The 9,557-nt window shown below is 48.1% G+C and overlaps 1 long non-coding RNA gene across 1 annotated transcript; it reads right to left on the bottom strand.

Annotated features, from left to right (window-relative positions):
* Window positions 1–5,687: 5,687 nt before the first annotated feature.
* LOC123735950 (uncharacterized) lies at window positions 5,688–9,051 on the bottom strand. Its single transcript, XR_006765836.1, has 3 exons — window positions 8,894–9,051; window positions 6,930–7,019; window positions 5,688–5,726 (listed from the first exon to the last, which is right to left on the bottom strand). It is a non-coding gene; the product is annotated as an uncharacterized lncRNA (long non-coding RNA).
* Window positions 9,052–9,557: the final 506 nt, after the last annotated feature.

Below are 9,557 nucleotides of genomic sequence, written 5' to 3'. Positions count from 1 at the left end.
ATGGGTCATTATACACTACTACCAGCTGGATGTTGGCTCCATTATACTGCAGGACAACAGGATGGGGTCATTATACACTACTACCAGCTGGATGTTGGTTCCATTATACTGCAGGACAACAGGACGGGTCATTATACACTACTACCAGCTGGATGTTGGTTCCATTATACTGCAGGACAACAGGATGGGGTCATTATACACTACTACCAGCTGGATGTTGGTTCCATTATACTGCAGGACAACAGGATGGGTCATTATACACTACTACCAGCTGGATGTTGGTTCCATTATACTGCAGGACAACAGGATGGGGTCATTATACACTACTACCAGCTGGATGTTGGTTCCATTATACTGCAGGACAACAGGATGGGTCATTATACACTACTACCAGCTGGATGTTGGTTCCATTATACTGCAGGACAACAGGATGGGTCATTATACACTACTACCAGCTGGATGTTGGTTCCATTATACTGCAGGACAACAGGATGGGGGTCATTATACACTACTACCAGCTGGATGTTGGTTCCATTATACTGCAGGACAACAGGATGGGGTTATTATACACTACTACCAGCTGGATGTTGGTTCCATTATACTGCAGGACAACAGGACGGGTCATTATACACTACTACCAGCTGGATGTTGGTTCCATTATACTGCAGGACAACAGGATGGGTCATTATACACTACTACCAGCTGGATGTTGGCTCCATTATACTGCAGGACAACAGGATGGGTCATTATACACTACTACCAGCTGGATGTTGGCTCCATTATACTGCAGGACAACAGGATGGGTCATTATACACTACTACCAGCTGGATGTTGGTTCCATTATACTGCAGGACAACAGGATGGGGTCATTATACACTACTACCAGCTGGATGTTGGCTCCATTATACTGCAGGACAACGGGTCATTATACACTACTACCAGCTGGATGTTGGTTCCATTATACTGCAGGACAACAGGATGGGTCATTATACACTACTACCAGCTGGATGTTGGTTCCATTATACTGCAGGACAACAGGATGGGTCATTATACACTACTACCAGCTGGATGTTGGCTCCATTATACTGCAGGACAACAGGATGGGGTCATTATACACTACTACCAGCTGGATGTTGGTTCCATTATACTGCAGGATGGGTCATTATACACTACTACCAGCTGGATGTTGGCTCCATTATACTGCAGGACGGGTCATTATACACTACTACCAGCTGGATGTTGGCTCCATTATACTGCAGGACAACAGGATGGGGTCATTATACACTACTACCAGCTGGATGTTGGTTCCATTATACTGCAGGACAACAGGACGGGTCATTATACACTACTACCAGCTGGATGTTGGTTCCATTATACTGCAGGAACACAGGATGGGTCATTATACACTACTACCAGCTGGATGTTGGCTCCATTATACTGCAGGACAACAGGATGGGTCATTATACACTACTACCAGCTGGATGTTGGTTCCATTATACTGCAGGACACAGGATGGGTCATTATACACTACTACCAGCTGGATGTTGGCTCCATTATACTGCAGGACAACAGGATGGGGTCATTATACACTACTACCAGCTGGATGTTGGTTCCATTATACTGCAGGACAACAGGACGGGTCATTATACACTACTACCAGCTGGATGTTGGTTCCATTATACTGCAGGACAACAGGATGGGTCATTATACACTACTACCAGCTGGATGTTGGCTCCATTATACTGCAGGACAACAGGGGTCATTATACACTACTACCAGCTGGATGTTGGCTCCATTATACTGCAGGACAACGGGGGTCATTATACACTACTACCAGCTGGATGTTGGTTCCATTATACTGCAGGACAACAGGACGGGTCATTATACACTACTACCAGCTGGATGTTGGTTCCATTATACTGCAGCAGGATGGGTCATTATACACTACTACCAGCTGGATGTTGGTTCCATTATACTGCAGGACAACAGGACGGGTCATTATACACTACTACCAGCTGGATGTTGGTTCCATTATACTGCAGGACAACAGGATGGGGTCATTATACACTACTACCAGCAGGATGTTGGTTCCATTATACTGCAGGACAACAGGATGGGGTCATTATACACTACTACCAGCTGGATGTTGGCTCCATTATACTGCAGGACAACAGGCGGGGTCATTATACACTACTACCAGCTGGATGTTGGCTCCATTATACTGCAGGACGGGTCATTATACACTACTACCAGCTGGATGTTGGTTCCATTATACTGCAGGACAACAGGACGGGTCATTATACACTACTACCAGCTGGATGTTGGCTCCATTATACTGCAGGACGATGGGTCATTATACACTACTACCAGCTGGATGTTGGTTCCATTATACTGCAGGACAACAGGATGGGTCATTATACACTACTACCAGCTGGATGTTGGTTCCATTATACTGCAGGACAACAGGATGGGTCATTATACACTACTACCAGCTGGATGTTGGCTCCATTATACTGCAGGACAACAGGACGGGTCATTATACACTACTACCAGCTGGATGTTGGCTCCATTATACTGCAGGACAACAGGATGGGTCATTATACACTACTACCAGCTGGATGTTGGTTCCATTATACTGCAGGACAACAGGATGGGGTCATTATACACTACTACCAGCTGGATGTTGGCTCCATTATACTGCAGGACAACAGGACGGGTCATTATACACTACTACCAGCTGGATGTTGGTTCCATTATACTGCAGGACAACAGGACGGGTCATTATACACTACTACCAGCTGGATGTTGGTTCCATTATACTGCAGGACAACAGATGGGTCATTATACACTACTACCAGCTGGATGTTGGTTCCATTATACTGCAGGACAACAGGACGGGTCATTATACACTACTACCAGCTGGATGTTGGTTCCATTATACTGCAGGACAACAGGACGGGTCATTATACACTACTACCAGCTGGATGTTGGTTCCATTATACTGCAGGACAACAGGATGGGTCATTATACACTACTACCAGCTGGATGTTGGTTCCATTATACTGCAGGACAACAGGATGGGTCATTATACACTACTACCAGCTGGATGTTGTTTCCATTATACTGCAGGACAACAGGATGGGGGTCATTATACACTACTACCAGCTGGATGTTGGCTCCATTATACTGCAGGACAACAGGATGGGTCATTATACACTACTACCAGCTGGATGTTGGTTCCATTATACTGCAGGACAACAGGATGGGGTCATTATACACTACTACCAGCTGGATGTTGGTTCCATTATACTGCAGGACAACAGGATGGGGTCATTATACACTACTACCAGCTGGATGTTGGCTCCATTATACTGCAGGACAACAGGATGGGGTCATTATACACTACTACCAGCTGGATGTTGGTTCCATTATACTGCAGGACAACAGGATGGGGGTCATTATACACTACTACCAGCTGGATGTTGGTTCCATTATACTGCAGGACAACAGGATGGGGTCATTATACACTACTACCAGCTGGATGTTGGCTCCATTATACTGCAGGATGGGTCATTATACACTACTACCAGCTGGATGTTGGTTCCATTATACTGCAGGACGGGTCATTATACACTACTACCAGCTGGATGTTGGCTCCATTATACTGCAGGACAACAGGATGGGGTCATTATACACTACTACCAGCTGGATGTTGGCTCCATTATACTGCAGGACGGGTCATTATACACTACTACCAGCTGGATGTTGGCTCCATTATACTGCAGGACAACAGGATGGGTCATTATACACTACTACCAGCTGGATGTTGGTTCCATTATACTGCAGGACGGGTCATTATACACTACTACCAGCTGGATGTTGGTTCCATTATACTGCAGGACAACAGGATGGGTCATTATACACTACTACCAGCTGGATGTTGGCTCCATTATACTGCAGGACAACAGGATGGGTCATTATACACTACTGGCAGCTGGATGTTGGCTCCATTATACTGCAGGACGGGTCATTATACACTACTACCAGCTGGATGTTGGTTCCATTATACTGCAGGACAACAGGACGGGTCATTATACACTACTACCAGCTGGATGTTGGTTCCATTATACTGCAGGACAACAGGATGGGGTCATTATACACTACTACCAGCTGGATGTTGTTTCCATTATACTGCAGGACAACAGGATGGGTCATTATACACTACTACCAGCTGGATGTTGGTTCCATTATACTGCAGGACAACAGGATGGGGTCATTATACACTACTACCAGCTGGATGTTGGCTCCATTATACTGCAGGACAACAGGATGGGGTCATTATACACTACTACCAGCTGGATGTTGGTTCCATTATACTGCAGGACAACAGGATGGGTCATTATACACTACTACCAGCTGGATGTTGGTTCCATTATACTGCAGGACAACAGGACGGGTCATTATACACTACTACCAGCTGGATGTTGGTTCCATTATACTGCAGGACAACAGGATGGGTCATTATACACTACTACCAGCTGGATGTTGGTTCCATTATACTGCAGGACAACAGGATGGGGTCATTATACACTACTACCAGCTGGATGTTGGTTCCATTATACTGCAGGACAACAGGATGGGGTCATTATACACTACTACCAGCTGGATGTTGGTTCCATTATACTGCAGGACAACAGGATGGGTCATTATACACTACTACCAGCTGGATGTTGGTTCCATTATACTGCAGGACAACAGGACGGGTCATTATACACTACTACCAGCTGGATGTTGGTTCCATTATACTGCAGGACAACAGGATGGGTCATTATACACTACTACCAGCTGGATGTTGGTTCCATTATACTGCAGGACAACAGGATGGGTCATTATACACTACTACCAGCTGGATGTTGGCTCCATTATACTGCAGGACAACAGGATGGGGTCATTATACACTACTACCAGCTGGATGTTGGTTCCATTATACTGCAGGACAACAGGACGGGTCATTATACACTACTACCAGCTGGATGTTGGCTCCATTATACTGCAGGACAACAGGATGGGGTCATTATACACTACTACCAGCTGGATGTTGGTTCCATTATACTGCAGGACAACAGGATGGGTCATTATACACTACTACCAGCTGGATGTTGGTTCCATTATACTGCAGGACAACAGGATGGGGTCATTATACACTACTACCAGCTGGATGTTGGTTCCATTATACTGCAGGACAACAGGATGGGTCATTATACACTACTACCAGCTGGATGTTGGTTCCATTATACTGCAGGACAACAGGATGGGTCATTATACACTACTACCAGCTGGATGTTGGTTCCATTATACTGCAGGACAACAGGATGGGGGTCATTATACACTACTACCAGCTGGATGTTGGTTCCATTATACTGCAGGACAACAGGATGGGGTCATTATACACTACTACCAGCTGGATGTTGGTTCCATTATACTGCAGGACAACAGGACGGGTCATTATACACTACTACCAGCTGGATGTTGGCTCCATTATACTGCAGGACAACAGGATGGGTCATTATACACTACTACCAGCTGGATGTTGGTTCCATTATACTGCAGGACAACAGGACGGGTCATTATACACTACTACCAGCTGGATGTTGGTTCCATTATACTGCAGGACAACAGGATGGGTCATTATACACTACTACCAGCTGGATGTTGGCTCCATTATACTGCAGGACAACAGGATGGATACACTACTACCAGCTGGATGGGGTGGTGTATGGGGTGTGGTATGAGGTGGTGTATGGGGTGTGGTATGGTGTGGTATGGGGTGTATGGTATGGGGTGGTGTATGGAGTGTGGTATGGGGTGGTGTATGGTGTGGTATGGGGTGGTGTATGGTGTGGTATGGGGTGTGGTATGGGGTGTATGTGTGGTATGGGGTGTGGTATGGGGTGTATGTGTGGTATGGGGTGTGGTATGGGGTGTATGGTGTGGTATGGGGTGTATGGTATGGGGTGTATGGTGTGGTATGGGGTGGTGTATGGGGTGTATGGTATGGGGTGTATGGTGTGGTATGGGGTGTATGGTGTGTATGGTATGGGGTGTATGGTGTGTTATGGGGTGTGTGGTATGGGGTGTATGGTATGGTATGGGGTGTATGGTATGGGGTGTATGGTGTGGTATGGGGTGTATGGTATGGGGTGTATGGGGTGGTGTGGAATGGGGTGGTATGGGGTGTATGGTATGGGGTGGATGGTGTGGTATGGGGTGGTGTATGGGGTGTATGGTAAGGGGTGTATGGTGTGGTATGGGGTGTATGGTATGGGGTGTATGGTGTGTTATGGTGTGTATGGGGTGTGGTATGGGTTGTCTGGTGTGGGGTGTATGGGGTGTATGGTGTGGGGTGTATGGGGTGGGGTGTATGGGGTGTTTATGGGGTGTATGGGGTGGTGTATGGGGTGTTATGGGGTGTATGGGGTGGTGTATGGGGTGTATGGGGTGGTGTATGGGGTGTATGGGGGTGGTGTATGGGGTGTATGGTGTGTTATGGGGTGTATGGGGTGGTGTATGGGGGTGGTGTATGGGGTGTATGGGGTGTTATGGGGTGTATGGTGTGGTATGGGGTGTTATGGGGTGTTATGGGGTGTATGGGGTGTATGGTGTGGTATGGGGTGTATGGTGTGTTATGGGGTGTATGGGGTGTATGAGGTGTTATGGGGTGTATGGGGTGTATGGGGTGTATGGGGTGTATGAGGTGTTATGGGGTGTATGGTGTGTTATGGGGTGTTATGGTGGTGTATGGGGTGTTATGGGGTGTATGGGGGTGGTGTATGGGGTGTATGGGGTGGTACCTCTATAACTCCTGGGATACAGGTCAGGGTGGTGTATGGGGTGTATGGGGGTGGTGTATGGGGTGTATGGGGTGGTACCTCTATAACTCCTGGGATACAGGTCAGGGTGGTGAACTCATAGGAAGCTGCTTCGCTGGCTGTTGCCGTCATCAGACTGAGGAAGGTGGACTAGAGGAGAGGGACATGGGTTAACACACAGGACTAGAGGACAGAGACATGGGTTAACACACAGGACTAGAGGACAGAGACATGGGTTAACACACAGGACTAGAGAGGACAGAGACATGGGTTAACACACAGGACTAGAGAGGACAGGGACATGGGTTAACACACAGGACTAGAGGACAGGGACATGGGTTAACACACAGGACTAGAGAGGACAGGACAGAGACATGGGTTAACACACAGGACTAGAGAGAGGACAGAGACATGGGTTAACACACAGGACTAGAGGACAGAGACATGGGTTAACACACAGGACTAGAGGACAGAGACATGGGTTAACACACAGGACTAGAGAGGACAGGACAGAGACATGGGTTAACACACAGGACTGTCCTCTCTAGTCCTGTGTGTTAACCCAGGACAGGACAGAGACATGGGTTAACACACAGGACTAGAGAGGACAGGACAGAGACATGGGTTAACACACAGGACTAGAGGACAGGGACATGGGTTAACACACAGGACTAGAGAGGACAGGACAGAGACATGGGTTAACACACAGGACTAGAGGACAGAGACATGGGTTAACACACAGGACTAGAGAGGACAGGACAGAGACATGGGTTAACACACAGGACTAGAGAGGACAGGACAGAGACGTGGGTTAACACACAGGACTAGAGAGGACAGGACAGAGACATGGGTTAACACACAGGACTAGAGGACAGAGACATGGGTTAACACACAGGACTAGAGAGGACAGAGACATGGGTTAACACACAGGACTAGAGAGGACAAGACAGAGACATGGGTTAACACACAGGACTAGAGGACAGGACAGGGACATGGGTTAACACACAGGACTAGAGGACAGGGACATGGGTTAACACACAGGACTAGAGAGGACAGGACAGAGACATGGGTTAACACACAGGACTAGAGAGGACAGAGACATGGGTTAACACACAGGACTAGAGAGGACAGGACAGAGACATGGGTTAACACACAGGACTAGAGAGGACAGGACAGAGACATGGGTTAACACACAGGACTAGAGAGGACAGGGACAGAGACATGGGTTAACACACAGGACTAGAGGACAGGGACATGGGTTAACACACAGGACTAGAGAGGACAGGACAGAGACATGGGTTAACACACAGGACTAGAGAGGACAGGACAGAGACATGGGTTAACACACAGGACTAGAGGACAGAGACATGGGTTAACACACAGGACTAGAGAGGACAGGACAGAGACATGGGTTAACACACAGGACTAGAGGACAGAGACATGGGTTAACACACAGGACTAGAGAGGACAGGACAGAGACATGGGTTAACACACAGGACTAGAGAGGACAGGACAGAGACATGGGTTAACACACAGGACTAGAGAGGACAGAGACATGGGTTAACACACAGGACTAGAGGACAGGACAGGGACATGGGTTAACACACAGGACTAGAGAGGACAGGACAGAGACATGGGTTAACACACAGGACTAGAGGACAGAGACATGGGTTAACACACAGGACTAGAGAGGACAGGGACAGAGACATGGGTTAACACACAGGACTAGAGAGGACAGGACAGAGACATGGGTTAACACACAGGACTAGAGAGGACAGAGACATGGGTTAACACACAGGACTAGAGAGGACAGAGACATGGGTTAACACACAGGACTAGAGAGGACAGAGACATGGGTTAACACACAGGACTAGAGAGGACAGGGACATGGGTTAACACACAGGACTAGAGGACAGAGACATGGGTTAACACACAGGACTAGAGAGGACAGGGACAGAGACATGGGTTAACACACAGGACTAGAGGACAGGACAGGGACAGGTTCTGAGCGTGCTCAGTCTCACCTTTCCAACGGAAGGGAACCCAATCAGAGCGACTCGAGCGTCTCCAGATTTCATGACGTCGAATCCCTCTCCTTTGGCTCCCGCGGACTTGGAAGGTTCTAGCAGCTGGGCCCGGTACTTAGCTAGCTTAGCCTTCAGCAGGCCCAGATGGTACTCCGTGGCTAAACACACACAGGGGGGGAAATACTGGGACTTAGCTAGCTTAGCCTTCAGCGGGCCCAGATGGTACTCCGTGGCTAAACACACACAGGGGGGAAATACTGGGACTTAGCTAGCTTAGCCTTCAGCAGGCCCAGATGGTACTCCGTGGCTAAACACACACAGGGGGGAAATACTGGGACTTAGCTAGCTTAGCCTTCAGCAGGCCCAGATGGTACCTCGTGGCTAAACACACACAGGGGGGGAAATACTGGGACTTAGCTAGCTTAGCCTTCAGCAGGCCCAGATGGTACTCCGTGGCTAAACACACACAGGGGGGAAATACTGGGACTTAGCTAGCTTAGCCTTCAGCGGGCCCAGATGGTACCCGTGGCTAAACACACACAGGGGGGAAATACTGGGACTTAGCTAGCTTAGCCTTCAGCAGGCCCAGATGGTACTCCGTGGCTAAACACACACAGGGGGGGAAATACTGGGACTTAGCTAGCTTAGCCTTCAGCGAGGC

The sequence above is a fragment of the Salmo salar genome, unplaced genomic scaffold (genome assembly GCF_905237065.1).
Source record: "Salmo salar unplaced genomic scaffold, Ssal_v3.1, whole genome shotgun sequence".
In the NCBI taxonomy this organism is placed as follows: Eukaryota; Metazoa; Chordata; class Actinopteri; order Salmoniformes; family Salmonidae; genus Salmo; species Salmo salar.
Note: the sequence above shows the minus strand (reverse complement) of the source record. Positions and strands in the feature narration are given on the sequence as shown.